The following is an 18,573-nucleotide window of genomic DNA, read 5'->3' as shown; positions in this document are numbered from 1 at the left end:
TGAAGTAAAATTTGAATCCGTGCTTAAAGACGATGATCTTAAACTCTTGATCCGTCTTAAAAACGTGAGGAGAAGGCAATTTCAACGCACTCGCGATCCTGCTATGAAAATTATATAGCAGAATTTGCAGAAAGAAATCAAGAAACGTTATGCACAATTAAGCAACAAAAATTTTGAAAATTAGATTTCTGAATTGGACCCTGGCTCTAAGCTCTTTTGGAAATTATCTAAAATTTTGAAAAAAACCTCAGAAGCTTGAAAGAGGAAAACAAATTATTACTAACTAATTGCGAAAGCTCAAAAACTTGCTAAGCGCGCACAATTTTAATTTAGGACTTACTAGTCCAATTGAAATCAAGCTACTCAGGACTTCGAAAATATTCTCAATCAAGAGAACGTTTTCGAAAATTCCTGGGAGACTGATTTGGAAGAAGTGAGAACTATTATTAAAAAATTCAAAAATATTCAAGCTCCTGATAATGATGGAATTTTCTACATCCTCATCAAGAAACATCCAGAAAGTAGCTTATCATTCTTAGTTGATATATTTAACAAATGTTTTCAATTAGCATATTTTCCTGACAAATGGAAAAAGGCTAAGGTTGTACTAATTTTAACCTTAGTTAGATACTGGGGTCATAATGACCCAAAATCGAATTTCAACCTGCAATATCTCTGTTGTTATCAAACGGATCTTTCTGAAATTCCCTGACTTTTAATATTTTGTGGAAACGAAGCGCAAGACCAAAAAATTTTTTTCTTAAGGTGATTCTAAGATGGCGCCACAAAAAAACAACTTAATAAGATACTGGGGTCATTATGACCCAGAAATGTATACCCCTATAAATCAGCGAAATATCAACCGAATAATGAAATTTATGCCGCATTCGAAAGATATGCTCCTCAAGATTCTGATCACTACCTGGAATACCGGTTCCGGATCCAGTGACCACCGGGAATCGGCTACGAAGGGGACCATGTTGGCCACGTGGAATTTCAGTACACTCAGTCCAGAAATCTGCAGTCATCACCAAATTGTATAAGATGCAGGCCATATAGGAATGTACTGTCTTCAGCAAACTTGCTTCGGGGACCAAGAACTTCCACATGGGATACAATTTAGTTCAGAACTCGACCACCGCGTGGCGCTAGCGTCGATACGAACTTCCGGTAGAAGCTAATTATGCGATAACTCGAGAATGCGAACACATAGAAGGATGCAGTCTTCAGCAAAGTTGCTCAGGAGGATAAGAACTTCCTTTTGAGATACAATTTAGTTCAGAACTCGACCGCTGCGTGGCGCTAGCGTCGATATGAACTTCCGGTAGGAGCTAATTATGCGATAACTCGAGATTGCGAGCACATAGAAGGATGCTGTCTTCGGCAAAGTTGCTCAGGAGGATAAGGACTTTCACATGAGATACAATTTAGTTCAGAACTCGACCACCGCGTGGCGCTAGCGTCGATATGAACTTCCGGTAGAGGCTAATTATGCGATAACTCGAGAATGCGAACATATAGAAGGATGCTGTCTTCGGCAAAGTTGCTAGGGAGGATAAGCACTTCCTCATGAGATACAATTTAGTTCAGAACTCGACCGCTGCGTGGCGCTAGCGTCGATATGAACTTCCTGTAGGAGCTAATTATGCGATAACTCGAGATTGCGAGCACATAGAAGGATGCTGTCTTCGGCAAAGTTGCTCAGGAGGATAAGGACTTTCACATGAGATACAATTTAGTTCAGAACTCGACCACCGCGTGGCGCTAGCGTCGATACGAACTTCCGGTAGAGGCTAATTATGCGATAACTCGAGATTGCGAGCACATAGAAATATGCAGTCTTCGGCAAAGTTGTTCATGAGGGTAAGGACTGCCACATAAGATACAATTTAGTTCAGAACTCGACCACCGCGTGGCGCTAGCGTCGATACGAACTTCCGGTAGAGGCTAATTATGCGATAACTCGAGAATGCGAACACATAGAAGGATGCTGTCTTCGGCAAAGTTGCTCAGGAGGATAAGCACTTCCACATAAGATACAATTTAGTTCAGAACTCGACCGCTGCGTGGCGCTAGCGTCGATATAACTTCCGGTAGGAGCTAATTATGCGATAACTCGAGATTGCGAGCACATAGAAAGATGCAGTCTTCGGCAAAGTTGTTCATGAGGGTAAGGACTGCCACATAAGATACAATTTAGTTCAGAACTCGACCACCGCGTGGCGCTAGTGTCGATATGAACTTTCGGTAAGGGCTAATTATGCGATAACACGAGATTGCGAGCACATAGAAGGATGATGTCTTCGGCAAAGTTGCTCAGGAGGATAAGGACTTCTGCATGAGATACAATTTAGTTCAGAGCTCAACCGCTGCGTGGCGTTGGCGTTGATATGAACTTCCGGTAGGGGCTTATTATGCGATAACTCGAGATTGCGAGCACATAGAAGGATGCTGTCTTCGGCAAAGTTGCTCAGGAGGATAAGGACTTCCACATAAGACACAATTTAGTTTAGAACACGACCACCACGTGGCTAATTTTTAATGAAAACAAAGAAATAAATTGCTGAAAGAAATTCTTGAGAAACTCCAAAAAGACCTAAACAGTAATTTAAGGAGTAATTTTTAAAATCATTGGATAAATAAATAAATTGATAAAATTACGCCTTGAGTAGTACTGGGGGTGTCTCTCCTAGGAAATAATTTACAAGGATGTCACCGAAAAAAAATTCTGTGGCGTATCCCTAGAAGAAATAAGAGATAGAATTCCGAAAGAAACTCTTGAGCACATTTCATAAGAAACTTCCTACATTTTCTTACCCCTACTTAAAAAAGTGCACGTCATAAAATTTAATTTGAACGTAATCTTCTGTTTGAGTTGTGATTATCTAATCACCTACACTATTCTTCGCAAGTTAGAGTAAGTAGATTTGCGAACATGACTTGAAGTATAAAGATGTGAATGTGTTCGGATAGTGATAATTATCAATATTATTATTGAAATAATTAAAAGTTTATAGTACAGTGAAACCTCCATGAGTTGATATTGAAGGGACCATCGACTCATGGAAATATCGGGTCATGGAACAGCATTCCTTTGGATAGCAGCTTCTAGGGACCATCATAGTAACCATGAAAGTTTGTTTTTACTATGGTCCCATGAGTCGATATCGAGTCATGGAACATCGACTCATGGAGGTATCACTGTAAAATCAATAGAGTGTGTGAATTTGATTTAACGTAAAATTTAGTGCTGAAGTAGTTGATTTGATTCAGAATCAATTATTTTTGCGTAAGTAAAAATAATTAACAGGATAGTAACGCCAACATAAAACATTCTTCTCCGTTAACTTCTGGACATTTCTTTTGAATCAGCTTCTGCAGAAATTTCAACAAGAATTTGCATACAGGTTTTGTATGATAACAATATTGGCAGGAAGAACTCAGAAAAATTTCGTCAGATTTGTAAAAAAATTAAGCAATTTCGCAAACACCAATGAAAAAATCCCAAAAATCCAAATTTCTCGTAGAATTCTATAATAAAGGATTAGAAGAATCAAATTAGACTCATGTAGAACTTCGAGGAGACCTTCAGTAGATTTCTGGAACCATTGAATAAATGACCGTGGAGGAATTCATACATTAACTCGAACGAATGTTGGAAATATTTTATGGACTTATACTAGAAAGAACAGCTGGAGGAATTTCAAAAATAGCTTCATTGGGACGCATTATTAAAAACTACTCTGAAGTGTTTTTAAAAAATCCTCTTGAGCATATTCAAAATTATCCTTTAGAAAAAAAATCAGACTATTATTCCGTCAAATCCAAAAATAATAACTTGAGAAATACCGAATACAATTTTAAAATCAGATCGTAGAAGAATTCAATAAAAAAAAAAATACCTGTGAGGGAATTGCAAAAACTCTGAAGAATTCACTCCAGATAGATTTCTCCGGGAATTAATCCATCCTCAGGGAAGTTTTCCAGGAATTATTGCATAGATTACTTCAAGCACTTCTCCAGCGATTTTTCCAAAGATTCTTCAAGCGATTTCTCCTGACATTCCTCTAATAAAAAATAAGAGATTCCCCTAAGGATTCCTCCAAGAAGATCTCTACAGAGATTTTTGCAGAATGTCAGCGGTTTCTCTAAGTAACATTTCTTCAAGGATTACTTAAAATATTTCCACAGTGAATTCTCTAGACATTCCGCTGGTAGTCCTCTCAAGATTCCTCTAGGATTTACTTCTAAGATTTCCTCCAGGGATCGCTCCGAAATTCTATAACGAATTATTCCAGAGATTCTACCATTCAATTGGGGATTTTACAAGAAATTATTTTATGAGTTCTTATAGGGGTCGCTGGAGAAATTCTTGCAAGAGCCCAAGAAGGGATTCTCGAGGAAAGCTCTGGAGAAATTCCTTACAAAAATCCCCGGAACAGCATACATGCTTTTCAGTTACGCAGTCTTTATTTTTTTCAACGTTCTATTTATGATGAAGACTGCGTAGACGAAACTCATATTTCATTTATTTATACAGTCAAATCTCTACCAGTTCATTCCTGAAACGACATCTACAGGAAACCATGTAGAGATTTTTCTGAAGCGATCCTTGGAGAAATTCCTGAAGAAAAAGCTGGAGAAATCTCTGCAGGAATTCCTGTAAAGATTTGCATAGAGAAATCTCTGTAGGAGTCTTTGGATAGACTCATGTTCTGCCCATAACTGCATATTTGTAACATTCGACAAAAGTAGGCATTGAGTAAATGGAATACCAAGAGTACATTTGATGACAGTATGGGAGGAAACTAAAATTACTAAAAATTACCAGGAACTCAAAAGTGCTTATTTGAGGCTGATATTTTGTACAACTCATATCGCATACTAGGTGAATAGTCAGAAAATAATTCTGGTAGAAATTTCATTGCTGTTACATTACGAGGCTCATTTATAATCTCAATGTTACTGTTATGCGGTTATAATTACCAATGTGACAAAACAACTTGGTATTTTTTTCGAATTTTCTAGAACAATCTCACATATTTCAGTAAGTTGATCGAAAGTATTTATCATTTGATGACTCTCCATGGTATTAACTTCAATTTGTCGAAAATGTCGAATGTGACAAATATGCAGATATGGGCAGTGTAGGCATCCATGAAGGACTCTTGGAGACATCTTTGGAGGAATCACTGATGAATGGACGTATCCTAGGAAGAATCGATGTAGAAATTTTGCAGGTGGAATCGCTAGAGAAATCCCTGGAAAAACCCCTGTAGATTTTTTGCTGGAAAAACCCCTGTAGATTTTTGTTGGATAAATCCCTGAAAGAATCCTTATCCTTAGTATTAACATAGAAAAATTTCTCGAAAAATCTAAGGAGAAATATCTAAAGAAATCCGTGAATAGATTTAAAAAAAAATATATAGAGATTTTACTGTAGGATATGTAGAGATTTTTTTTTAATGAAATCCATGGAGAAATTTTTAGCATAAGTTCTGATAATATTCTAGCAGGAATTAATGGGAGAATCTCTAGAGAAATTTCAAGAAGAACTCTTGGGGGAATCCATGGAGTATTATTGAAGACCCAGTACGAATCCCTGGAGAAATTCTTGGGGAATCCCTGGAAGATTATCTTGAGAAATTCTTGAGGCGTTTCATGAAATTTCCTTGAGGAATTCGTGAATATTCGAACACCTGCAGAAATTCCTTGTGGAATCCTTGTAGAATTTCCTCGTAGAATCATCCCTGGAGGAATCCCGGAATAACGAATCTCGAGAGAACTGCTTGGGGATATTTTTGTATGTATCCGTGGAGGAATCCTCGGAAAAATTTCTGCAGATATCATTAGAGAAAGATCTTTAGTAATCCTTGAAGAAATTGTTTTAAGTGTTACTCCTAGAGGAATTCCTGAAAAAAGCCTTGAAGATATCTGTGCAAGAATCCTTGAAGACATTTTCCTGGAGAAATCCTTGCAAAAGTCTGTGGAAAATTTTATAGAGGAATACTAGAAGAAATAACTTAAAAAATCCCTGGAGGAATCGCCGGAGAAATTTCGAAGTATTCCTGAAACGAATCCTGGAGGAATCCTTGGAAAAACTCCTGAAATCCCAATCCCAATAAAGATTTTTCTGGAGGATTCTATGAAGGAATCACTAAAGACATTTCTGCTGGAAACCTTTGCGAAATCTCTAAAGAAATCCTTAAACATATTTTTTTGTAGGAATCCTTGTAAAAATTCCATGCCAAAACGCCTGGAGGAAGCTATTCCATGCATGGCAAACAAGAGTTCTTCCTGAAAGAATCTCTGGCAAAAGTCCTAGGGAACCCCAGAAGAAATCATTGTAGAGATTAAGGTACAGAATAGCTTGGATTATTTTCTGGTAAAATACTTGGAGGAATCTTCGAAAGATTTACTGGAAAAATCTTTGGGAGAGTCTCTGGAGATATTTCGAGAGGATGAGGACAGAAGGGCATGGGTTTGTATTCCATCGGATGAGCTCTCGGTAAATAACTGTAGAATCCATCATACAAATCATTTAAGGTTACTGGACTATATCCTTTGAATAACTCCGATGTGAACTACGTCTTGAGATCTAGATAACTTTTTGGAGGAAATCCAGAAGGAAATACTGGTATAAAGTCATAAGATTCCTCCGGATCCAATTAAAAACCTAAGTTCACAGTTACTGCAACAACTTCTAAAGAAAATTAGAAGTAATTGTTTTTGCAACTTCATGACGTTATCTGTATCTGAACTCTTGTTGGAATTTTAGAAGTGAGTACAATATAGTTCATATCATATCATAGAGCTCATTTTATATTATATACAATCGACTTTCCACAACTCGATATTCTATAACCCGATATACTCTAACGTGATCTAATTTTTGTTTGAAGGTGAATAAATACTTACAAGTTGTAATGTCATGAAAATGATTGTCTATTGTCAGTAAAAATAACGTGATTTTTCGAGCACTTCGAAAAATGTTTTCAAATAATAGTTTGTAAAATGCTATCAACAAAATAATATTGCTTTCTTACAAAAATGATAATAAAAATATTGGAAATACATAAATTTGTTCCTTCGATTTTGTGTCGGTATATTCTATTATAACATAATTCTATAAGTCGATGGTCCCTTGAATATCGAGTTATGGAGAGTCGACTGTAGTTTATATTGTAACATATATTTACTACGAAGAATTAAAAAAAAAAACTGAACAACTTTGCCGAAGATAAAACCTTCAAAAAAGAGTTCCTTCTGGAAATACATATAGACGCCAGCACCACATGCTGGTTAAATTTTGAACGTATGTTCATGACTAATTCCTTATTCTCTCGAACAATTTTACCGCAAACAGCATCCTTCTATAAGTCGGGTCTCGGGTTTTCAAACCCGAACTCGAATGGTGCGGGACGGATTTGAAGGCTAGAACATTTTTTTCGAGTACGTCGGAATCGGGCTTGTAAAAATTCGGATTTAGGTGGACTTTAGTAAGAGTTATGGTAAGAGTAACAACCAAAAAGCTTCCTTATGCATCAGAAACGATGAATTTATCTATTTTAAAAATAGGTCTTTTCTTACAAAAAATGTTTAGGTTTCGAGTCAGATTCGGATTTGAACAGCGGATTTTTTTTCAAGTTCGGGTCAGGTCTGAGTACGGGTCGGGTCCGGGTTTAAAAAAATAAAGTAAGTCGGGTACGGGTCGTGTTTGGGCTAAAAAATTTGAAAATCGACGTCAAATCCACCGGGTGGTCGAGCAACTTTGTGGAAGACAGCATCCTTCTAAATGACCCATAACGCGGGTACGTCATAGTTTCGTGGTGCGTTATGGAGAAAAGATATACCAGTGAACCCTAGTCATGACTGCTTCAAACGAAGAGAACAGGATGTTCGAGTAATGAAATGAACACTTATTAGTCCTTGTTACATTTTAAACCTTGTTGAAAGTGACAAGTCGCGGTTTTCCCAGTTGCAGAGAATGATCTGACAATGATCGAGACAAGGAAAAAAATGAAGTCGAATTGAACAATTTGTTTCATAATCCTTCATTCATTTGATTCTCTAGTTTGAAGAAGTAGGGACTATGATTCTGATGCACGGACAATATCTGTGTAATTTCTACCGAAAGTCCATATCGACGCTAGCGCCACGCGGTGGTCGAGTTCCGAACTAAATTGTATCTCATTTGGAAGTCCTTATCCTCCTGAGCAACTTTGCCGAAGACAGCATCCTTCTATGTGCTCGCAATCTCGAGTTATCGCATAATTAGCCTCTACCGGAAGTTCGTATCGACGCTAGCGCCACGCGGTGGTCGAGTTCTGAACTAAATTGTATCTCATGTGAAAGTCCTTATCCTCCTGAGCAACTTTACCGAAGACAGCATCCTTCTATGTGCTCGCAATCTCGAGTTATCGCATAATTAGCCTCTACCGGAAGTTCGTATCGACGCTAGCGCCACGCGGTGGTCGAGTTTTGAACTAAATTGTATCTCATGTGAAAGTCCTTATCCTCCTGAGCAACTTTGCCGAAGACAGCATCCTTCTATGTGTTCGCAATCTCGAGTTATCGCATAATTAGCCTCTACCGGAAGTTCATATCGACGCTAGCGCCACGCGGTGGTCGAGTTCTGAACTAAATTGTATCTCATGTGAAAGTCCTTATCCTCCTGAGCAACTTTGCCGAAGACAGCATCCTTCTATGTGTTCGCAATCTCGAGTTATCGCATAATTAGCCTCTACCGGAAGTTCATATCGACGCTAGCGCCACGCAGCGGTCGAGTTCTGAACTAAATTGTATCCCATGTGGAAGTTCTTGGTCCCCGAAGCAAGTTTGCTGAAGACAGTACATTCCTATATGGCCTGCATCTTATACAATTTGGTGATGACTGCAGATTTCTGGACTGAGTGTACTGAAATTCCACGTGGCCAACATGGTCCCCTTCGTAGCCGATTCCCGGTGGCCACTGGATCCGGAACCGGTATTCCAGGTAGTGATCAGAATCTTGAGGAGTATATCTTTCGAATGCGGCATAAATTTCATTATTCGGTTGATATTTCGCTGATTTATAGGGGTATACATTTCTGGGTCATAATGACCCCAGTATCTTATTAAGTTGTTTTTCTTAACATCCGCGGAAGGTTAAAATCAAACATGAATTGGTAATTATAAACTATTCCTATAGTGTACACATTCAATGATGTTCAAATTTGCAGAATTCGAGGCATTTCCAGATCGTGTCCGCTATTGGGTGCCACCTTTCAAGATCGATTAATTTGGTACTAAAATACATCATCAAAATTCATATTTATATTTTCAAATTTATTTTTGTGCACTATAAAAATGATAATATTTATCATGGATGGATTGGGTTTATTCACAAATTTCATAACGATAAAAATGGCCATTTTCAACACCCACCCACCCCCTCATAACGAATTTTAAAAGAAAATTTTCCGAATTTTGTATGACCTGTAACATCTTGAAAACACCCACCCACCCCCTTCAGCGTTATGAAATATATGAATGGGCCCATATGGGTTATGAAAGGGGTCCGCGTGGTCTGTAGGGATTTTAATTCTTAACTTCTAACCAACTCAGTTATTGGGTCACCAAGTGGCTCGGTAGCTTAATTGGTAAAGCGCTCGTCTAGCATACAAGAGTCCTGGGTTCAAATCCCAGCCGAGCAAGTGGATTTTTTTTTCATAATTTAACCCATAATTTGTCCATTTTAGCACGCGTAATGAGTTAATTAATTTAATAACCATGTGGATTGGATCACCGAACAGCTCAATATAAGCGTCAAGTTAAAAGAATATATTCAAAAATTCTGGAATAAACCCAGCGGGATTTTCTTGGAAGAACTCCTGTATGAATCGGTTGATTTGCTAGAGTACAGGAAAAATCGTCCAAAATAGGAATTGGTGCAAAACCCTGTGATCGAAATTCGGGATAGCATTAAGACCAGGACCTTTCCTGGTAATAGCAGAAGCACAAGATGATCAATTACAACCATGGCCAAATGGATTATCCAGAACTTTGGCCGCGATTATGTGAAAGCTGCTCCAATGTCAAGACGTAAGATGAAAATCCTCATGCGAACGCTGCTAACAATCTACTAGAGATGGATGAGGCAAATGTTTCGCCCAATGTCCATAGAAGACCATCGGTCTTTTTAGCATTTTTACATGGTTACAATTGGAGCCATTTCTGAATCTTTTTAGGCCGCAGCTTCTTCTGAGCCCATAGTAGCCACCACTTCCACTGATGATGCGCCTCCGTATTTCACGCCTAACGTTGTTATAAGCCGTTAACAAGGATCCGAGGTAGATGAACTCATCAACCACCTCGGAAGTATTCCCGTCTATCGTCACGTTACATCCTAGTCCAGCCCTGTTGCGCTCGGTTCCGCCTATAAGCATATACTTTATTTTCGACTCATTTTAGGCAGGTGTACAGATCTGTCACCGTTTCAAATCCAATGTCCATATCATCCGCGAAGCAAACAAATTTGCTGGATCTTGTGAAAATCTGTTAGCCTATTGACTGCCTCCTAATTGCCGACAGTAATTATTGATGTTGCCTACTCAATGATCAGAGGCGCGTCCACATTTAAAACCATGGGTAGGACGAATGTTAGCAAAATCTTCATGTTCAAGGAAGTCCAGGAAATTTTCAAATTTATGGAATCATTGACAGAAAATATAATGTGAATGTATTAATGTCAGTCATTCCTGAGGTTTCTTACAGAGCTTGCAGCAGCGCTGGAACTTGGTCTTTTTAACGTGAAGATGAATCGAAGCCAAACCTCAAATTTTCAACAGCACAAATCTGAAGAACCGAACACCCGTTTGAGCTGAAAACTTAATCGATTGGCCACCTTCAGCTAGTGACCAATCGATTAAGTTTTCAGCTCAAACGGATGTTTGGTTCTCCAGATTCGTGCTCTTGAAAATTTGAGGTTTGGCTTCGATTCATCTTCACCTTAAAGCAAGTCTCTAAAAAGTCTCTATATTTGACGGAACGTTTCTAAAATCAGTATTATAACAAATCACTTTTTCCTTATTCTTCTTTCTGTGAATCCTGCTGTGAAATATAAAAGGTTGTAGAGAAAACTTCAAAGACTATTATGCGTCTATTTGACAGGTCCTCCAGATTTTTTTTTCTCAGATTTCTTAAGAAAGAGTTTCAGGGTTTCTGATAATGTTTCTTTCAAGATTTCTTCACTTTTAGGGGCTCCTTCAGAGATCCTTTTAGAAATTCCTATTCAGATTCCTTTACCAATTCTCCAAGGAAATCTTCCAGCGGAGTTTCAAGGGATGCTTAGAGGAATTACTTCAGAATTTGCTACAGTAAATTCAGGAACACTCCGATGCATCAGTAATTTTCACGAGGATTGTGTTGAAAGTAATTCTCAATAATACCTCCAGATATTTGTTGACTACATCTTTCATGGTTTGCCCCAGTTGTTACTTTAGGAGATTATCCAAAGATTCCTACAGGAGTTGTTCAGGGCAAATCTACATGAATTCCTACGCCTGTTTTTCTAGTTATCCTTACTGGCGTTTTCGTATGAATTCCTACAATAATTAATCTACATTTACCCAGGTTTAAGTTTAAGAAATCCTTCAAGACTTCCTCCAGATTGAAGTAGTTCTTAAACACAACACTGTGGGAGTTAATCAAGGCTTACTATAGAACTCAATCAGGTTTCATCAGATGTCACTTGGGGATTTCCCGGAAAAATTGCTGAAGGAATCTTAAAGAAATCTTTAACGACAATTTTGTGGAATTCCTGGAAAATGTTTAGGAAAAATACTTCTTGCCAATGCTCTAAACAAGAATTTTGGAGGAAGTTATATAGAAAGGATGGTGGAATAATTGAATAAATTCTTGGATGACTCGAGACTTTCTTGAAAAATTCTGAAAGTATCTTTGATAGAATTCCTGATAAAATCTCTGAGATAATTTCTGTAACTATATTTAGTAGATTCTTTGAGCAAATGCATGGAGAAAATAATGTAGAAATTCATACAGTAATACTTGTTGTAATGTCATAAATAAATAATATCTTTTAAATATTCTTAGATAAATGTCTGGTAAGAATAACAATCTTATCCTCCCTAATAAGATTCTTCTTATTATCTTGATTTCTTATTGGTCCCTTTTTGATTTTTGTCTGGTCACTTTTAGGCCTCATTTTTCAAGCAATTTTCAAGACACTTAGCCGCTACTAGCCCTGTTAAGGAAAAAACTTTAAATTTATGTACTGTCCCGTTCCTTTAAACAGAATACCCGAATTTATTTTAGATGTAACGGTTTCGTGATCAGATGTTCGTGATTCGGAGTGCAACATGTTTCTGCGGTTGTCCCGTGTGTTTTTTTTCGTTCTCGCTTATTTGAAGTGCGGCAATTTACTCGTTTCAACTGGTCGCTTATCGCGCAATTGGCTATGCATTGTGAGTGCTTTTTTGTCGGTTGTATGTTCATGTAAATGACAGTTCCATGTGAATCATAACAAAGTTGTTTTTTCTTATTTAGATGATCTTGGAGGGATTTATTCTGCTTTTTACTAGGTAGAAAGCAAATCGTTATTACCGTTGGACGCGTAATCGACTATTTTGACTTGAAACAACATTCTTTATACTGTAAATCAAACATTTGTCCTCTTTTGATTGCCGGCATTCAAGAGATTAAATCAAAAACAATTAAACAAAAACTGCTTTGGGTCTATCGCTAGCTTTTCAGGCGAATCCTGATGACCTAATACCCCTCCCAACCCCCAACTCCGTAGCACTTATGAGGGTGTCGCTGAGTCGGAGGCCTCTCAATAAGTAAGTGCTACATCAACATTTCCTTCCCCAATCGGTAAAGATGGGCGTGGCCGGGAATAGCAATATTCATGGTTTTGGTATTCTTATTAAGGATTGGATCAAGGCTTATTCCCTAGCCTTGGTCCTGAAGGCATTCTAGATGAGATTATCAAAAGAAAAAACATTAATATTGCTAGTATCCAATCTACGAAGTATACCGTAACTACGCTAACGCTAACGCTAACTATAATAATGATAATATTTATCATAAATGGCTAACACTAGCCCATAAAATCAATAGTTTTCGAATTATGAATCTAGTGGCTTAAGTGTCCGGTACTGGGGGATCTCCCCCTAAACTTTTTGAAAAGGTGATGGTCCATATCAACAAAAATTCAATTTTTGCCAATGAACAGTTCGGATTCCGCCATGGACATTCGACCACTCATCAACTTTTACGTGTAACAAATTTGATTCGTTCCAAAAAATCTGAAGGCTATTCTACTGGTTTTGCTCTTCTAGACATAGAAAAAGAATTCGACAGTGTTTGGTATGAAGGCTTGATCGTTAAATTAAAGAACTTGAATTTTCCAACATACGTTGTTTGAATAATCCAAAGTTATCTGTCAAATCGTCAAATCGGTTGATTATCAGAAATCCAGGTCTGAAAGACTTCCTGTAAGAGCTGGTGTTCCTCAAGGCAGCATATTGGGACCAATATTATACAACATTTTCACGTCTGACTTGCCTGAGTTACCTCAGGGATGTCAAAAATATTTGTTTGCGGATGACACAGGCCTATCCGCCAAAGGACGAAGCCTGCGTGTCATCTGTAGTCGATTGCAAAAAAGTTTGGATATTTTTTCTTCATACTTGCAAAAATGGAAGATTTCTCCTAATGTTTCTAAAACTCAACTAATAATATTCCCACATAAACCAAAAGCTCTTTGGTTCCAAAAACTGGTCATAGTGGCGGACCTGAACAGGAATAAAAAGAGCTACTAGGATTATTCAAAAATAAATTGTATGATGCGTGAAAAATTAAAATCCTTCTTCCCAAAAATCCCCTTCGTAATTAATGGACGCCCCCCTAGCTAGACTATTGACCCAGCTTCCATTGGGTTGCATTTCCCATAGAGCCCACTGGCCTTGATTACCGGTTCCCCAACTCTAAGCCAACCGGATTTAGTCATCGTAAATTGCTAGGCTCAAATGTAAATACTTTTAAAAGGACTCTCCCGGAGGGTCCTGCTAAATGCCCGGCGACACCGCATAATACTACTGGCCCTGTTTTCCTATGCAAATATATTCAACACCCTCCTCTCGATGTTCTTCATTCATACTCTGGCCTCTGTCCTTCAGGCGATGGGACCACCCGCTCATCAGAACACTCTAATGCCCAAACGGACACTCTCCAATCGGCATAAAATGATCCTGTCGTCGTTGATGTCTTCGTGGGTTGTGTGGAAGACGAGGGAGGAGGCATGGGCGTAGCCAGAAAGGGGGACAGGGGGAAGTTGCATGTTGTTCCACTAGAATATAACTTTTGATATTAACAGGAATGATAAAAACTATTTGTATTTGTTTTTTTTTTTTCTGTCTTTATTAACAAGATTTTTAACCCAACGGATTTACTTCCCTTCCGAAGGAAGTCGTCACTGAAATTTATTTGTATTTGTTGAAAAATAACCCTTGATAAGAAAACCATAATAAAGAAATTTGCTGAAGAGAGAAATTCAATCCGACGGATAGCAGAAGAGATATTCATGAGTTTGTTTGCTATTATTTAGCTTAATATGGGATTAAAGCCCTGCAAATATGTACAAAAAATATCCCAAACAAAATTAGCTCAAAAGGGATTTGTTTCTTCAACATCATCCTTCATTAAGGTTTGAAGAATGAGTTTTCAATATGGGATGAACATTTCTGTTTGGAACATTTCTAAAAATTTCTCCATAGTGATTTCCATATAAACCTACATTGTCTTTGAGCCACCTTCAAATCACCACTTAAAGAGCTGAAAATTTCACAGAACACTATTTTTATGGTGAGGATGGTGAGGAGCATATGGGAGTTTGGATGTTGAAATATTTTTGAAATTTGAATCGTCCTAATGCCATGAGCACACTGTTTTGATCATTTTAATCACTGAAGCTACTATTGTTTTGCTTTCCGGCCGCTATCAGCCCTGTTTGTAGGAACTTATAATTTCCAGAGAAATTCCACCGGAAATATTGATAGCGGAATCTTTGATAGATTACATTAAAACATTTATGGCAGAGTTATGGAAATATTACCAGGAGTAATATCTCGAAGAATATAAGGAAAAAAGGAAGATGAGGATTAAACCAAAGCCTGACAAAAACTATGAATTGATTTGTGATAATCAAAAGATTAGTAGTTCTAAACCTTGTATAAGAATTTGCTTTTGCTGGCTCTACGTCCTTCGAGACATGACCTGCGCCACAATGTTACGCCCATTAACTCGGCTATCCTCCAGTTTCTCGATCGCCCCACACTTCCAAGATCCTGCTCCACTTGGTCAAACCACCTAGCTCGTTGCGCTCCCCTTCGTCTTGTACCGGCCGGATTTGAGGTGAACACCATTTTTGCGGGATTGTTGTCCGGCATTCTCACAACGTGTCCCGCCCATCGTACCCTTCCAGCTTTGGTTCTCACATACTCTGCCGAAGATCGTCCTAAGCACACGTCGTTCAAAAACTCCTAGCGCTTGCAGGTCCTCTTCGAGCATTGTCCACGTCTCATGCCCGTAGAGGACTACCGGTCTTATCGGCGTCTTGTACATGGTACACTTAGTAAGGAAGTGAAGTTTACCAGATCGCAAGGTCTTGTGGAGTCCGTAGTAAGCACGACTTCCGGCAATGATACGTCTTCGAATTTCTCTACTGCAGTTGTTATCCTACGTTATCAATGATCCGAGGTAGACAAATTCGTCCACCACCTCGAACTTATCCTCGTCGATCATCACGCATCTGCCAATGCGAGCTCTATCGCGCTCGGTTCCTCCAGCCAGCAGATATTTCGTCTTCGACGTACTTACCTCCAATCCAACCCAATCTGCTTCACGTTTCAGCCTGGTATACTGTTCAGAAACCACCTGGAACGTTCTTCCGACAATGTCCACGTCGTCAGCAAAGCAGATGAACTGGCTGGATTTATTGAAGATCGTGCCCCTCATGTTGAAGCCCGCCCGTTTCATAACACCTTCTAGCGCAATATTGAACAGGAGGCAGGAAAGACCATCACCTTGTCGAAGTCCTTTGCGTGTTTCAAACGGGTCCGATAATGCACCCGATATCTTCACACAGCACTGAACACTATCCATCGTTGCTTTGATCAGTCTAGTCAGTTTCCCTGGAAAACCATTCTCGTCCATAATCTTCCATAGCTCTTCGCGGTCGATGGTATCATAGGCCGCTTTGAAATAGATGAATAGGTGGTGCGTAGGGACTTGATAATCGCGACACTTTTGGGGGATCTGCCGCAACATAAAGATTTGGTCTGTCGTCGATCGCCCGTCCATAAAACCGGCTTGATAACTTCCCACAAATATGCTTGCCAGTGGCGGTAGACGGCGGAAGATGATCTGGGAAAGCACTTTATAGGCTGCGTTAAGAATGGTGATCGCTCGATAGTTCTCACATTCTAACTTGTCACCCTTTTTGTATATTGGGTATATTATTCCCTCCTTCCACTCCTCCACTGTTCTGTATCCCAGATCCTGGCTATCAATCGGTGCAGACAAGTGGCCAACCTGTCCGGGCCCATTTTAATAAATTCCGCTCCAATACCATCCTTCCCAGCTGCTTTGTTGTTCTTGAGCTGTTTGATAGCATCCTTAACTTCACCTATTGTGGGAGTTGGCACGTCTCTTTCATTCGCCGTACTGATGAAGCCATTCCTCCTGCTATCTTGATCTTCCTCCTCTGCGCCGTTTAGGTGTTCATCGTAGTACTGCTTCCACCTTTCAATCACCTCACGTTCGTCCGTCAAGATACCTCCATCCTTATCCCGGCACATTTCGGCTCGCGGCACAAAGCCTTTGCGGGATGCATTGAGTTTCTTGTAGAACTTACGCGTGTCTTGAGAACGATACATCTGTTCCATCTCTTCGCACTCCAACTCTTCCAGGCGGCGCTTGTTATCCCGGAAAAGCTGGGTTTGCTGTCTTCGCTTCTGCTTGTATCGTTCCACGTTTTGACGGGTGCCTTGCTGCAGCATCATCGCCGCGCTGAATTCTTCTCGTCCAAAACCGTCCGACATTCCTCGTCGAACCAACCGTTCCGTCGATTTCCTTCCACGAGCCCAACGGCACCTTCCGCTGCTGTGGTAATGGCTGCTTTGAGACTACTCCAGCAGTCCTCAAGAGGGGCTTCGGTGAGCTCTCCCTCTTCCGGCAACGCAGCTTCAAGACTTTGTGCGTAATCAATTGCGACTTCGGGTAGTCGTTCCAGGTTGTACCGTGGCGGGCGTCGGTACCGAATGTTGTTCACAACGGAGAGTCGTTGGCGCACTTTAACCGTCACTAGGTAGTGGTCCGAATCGATGTTTGCGCCGCGATAGGTTCTGACGTCGATAATGTCCGAGAAGTGTCTTCCATCAATCAAAACGACGTCGCTCCTGGCCAACCTGAGCGTTGAGATCTTCGATAACGATTTTGACATCATGGCTTGGGCAGCCGTCGTATTTACGTTCCAGCTGCGCGTAGAAAGCGTCCTTATCGTTATCGTCACTTGCTAGGTGAGGGCTGTGCGCGTTGATTATGCTGATATTGAAGAAACGGCTTTTGATCCTCAACTTGCATATTCTGTTGTCGATTGGCCACCACCCAATCACGCGCTTCTGCATTTCGCCCATCACGATAAAAGCTGTGCCCAGCTCATGTCTGTTGCCGCAGCTCTGGTAGATGGTATAATCATCCCTAAACGTATGTACCGTCGACCCTTTCCAGCAAACCTCCTGCAGCGCTACGATGTCGAACTTGCGGGCCCTCAATAATTCGGAAAGAATGCGGGTACTTCCCAAGAAATTGAGAGACTTACAGTTCCATGATCCGAGTTTCCAATCGTTAGTCCGTTTTCGATGCCTGGGTTTATGCCGATTGTTCCGGTACGAATTTACATTGTATGCTTCCTGTACTGATAGTTTTAACGACTGGCTTGTAAGGCCTGCACCAACCCCCTGTCTCGCCGGAGGATCATCGTGCACAGCACTGTTTAGAGTCCCACACTGGCACTAGGACGATGATCAGCCGCTCCTAACAAGGAGAATAGACGCTGTTTTGAGCCGCCCCTGACATGGAGAACAGACGCTCTGATAAGCTACACTCTCAGAAGAGAGGAGCCCCCCTTTCCTGTTAGCATACGACCAAGGTCCCACCAGGGTTGGTTACCCGATCTTCCCTACGGCTACTCGTACCCCAGGCGGCACCACGGGGAGGTAGGAATAGGAGTTACTGGACAAGAGGCCACAAATGGGGTCTATTTTATACCTGCAGGTACGCGAAGTACCAATGGTACGCATTGTCCAGTCATTTACCATTGTATAAGAATACGGAGTGTTATTTCCTCAGGAATTCAAATAAAAATGTTCGGAAGAACCTGTGGAGAAATTTCTGATTTTTCGAAATTTTGTTTTGACAATTCTTTTAAAAATTTTAATGGGTAAACTTTGCAAAAACAAAATCAATATTAAATCTATAAGCTCATGCCTTATGTTTTTAAAGTAATGCCTA

At 39.8% G+C, this 18,573-nt stretch overlaps 1 protein-coding gene and 1 non-coding gene across 3 annotated transcripts in view; both read left to right on the top strand.

Annotated features, from left to right (window-relative positions):
• LOC5571900 (ras-like protein 3) overlaps positions 1 to 18,573 on the top strand; it is a 116,905-nt gene that overhangs the window by 74,246 nt on the left and 24,086 nt on the right. The window lies entirely within an intron of this gene.
• Trnaa-agc lies at positions 9,624 to 9,695 on the top strand. The gene has a single exon. It is a non-coding gene; the product is annotated as a tRNA-Ala (tRNA).

This window comes from Aedes aegypti, chromosome 3 (assembly GCF_002204515.2).
Source record: "Aedes aegypti strain LVP_AGWG chromosome 3, AaegL5.0 Primary Assembly, whole genome shotgun sequence".
Taxonomy (NCBI): domain Eukaryota; kingdom Metazoa; phylum Arthropoda; class Insecta; order Diptera; family Culicidae; genus Aedes; species Aedes aegypti.
Note: the sequence above shows the minus strand (reverse complement) of the source record. Positions and strands in the feature narration are given on the sequence as shown.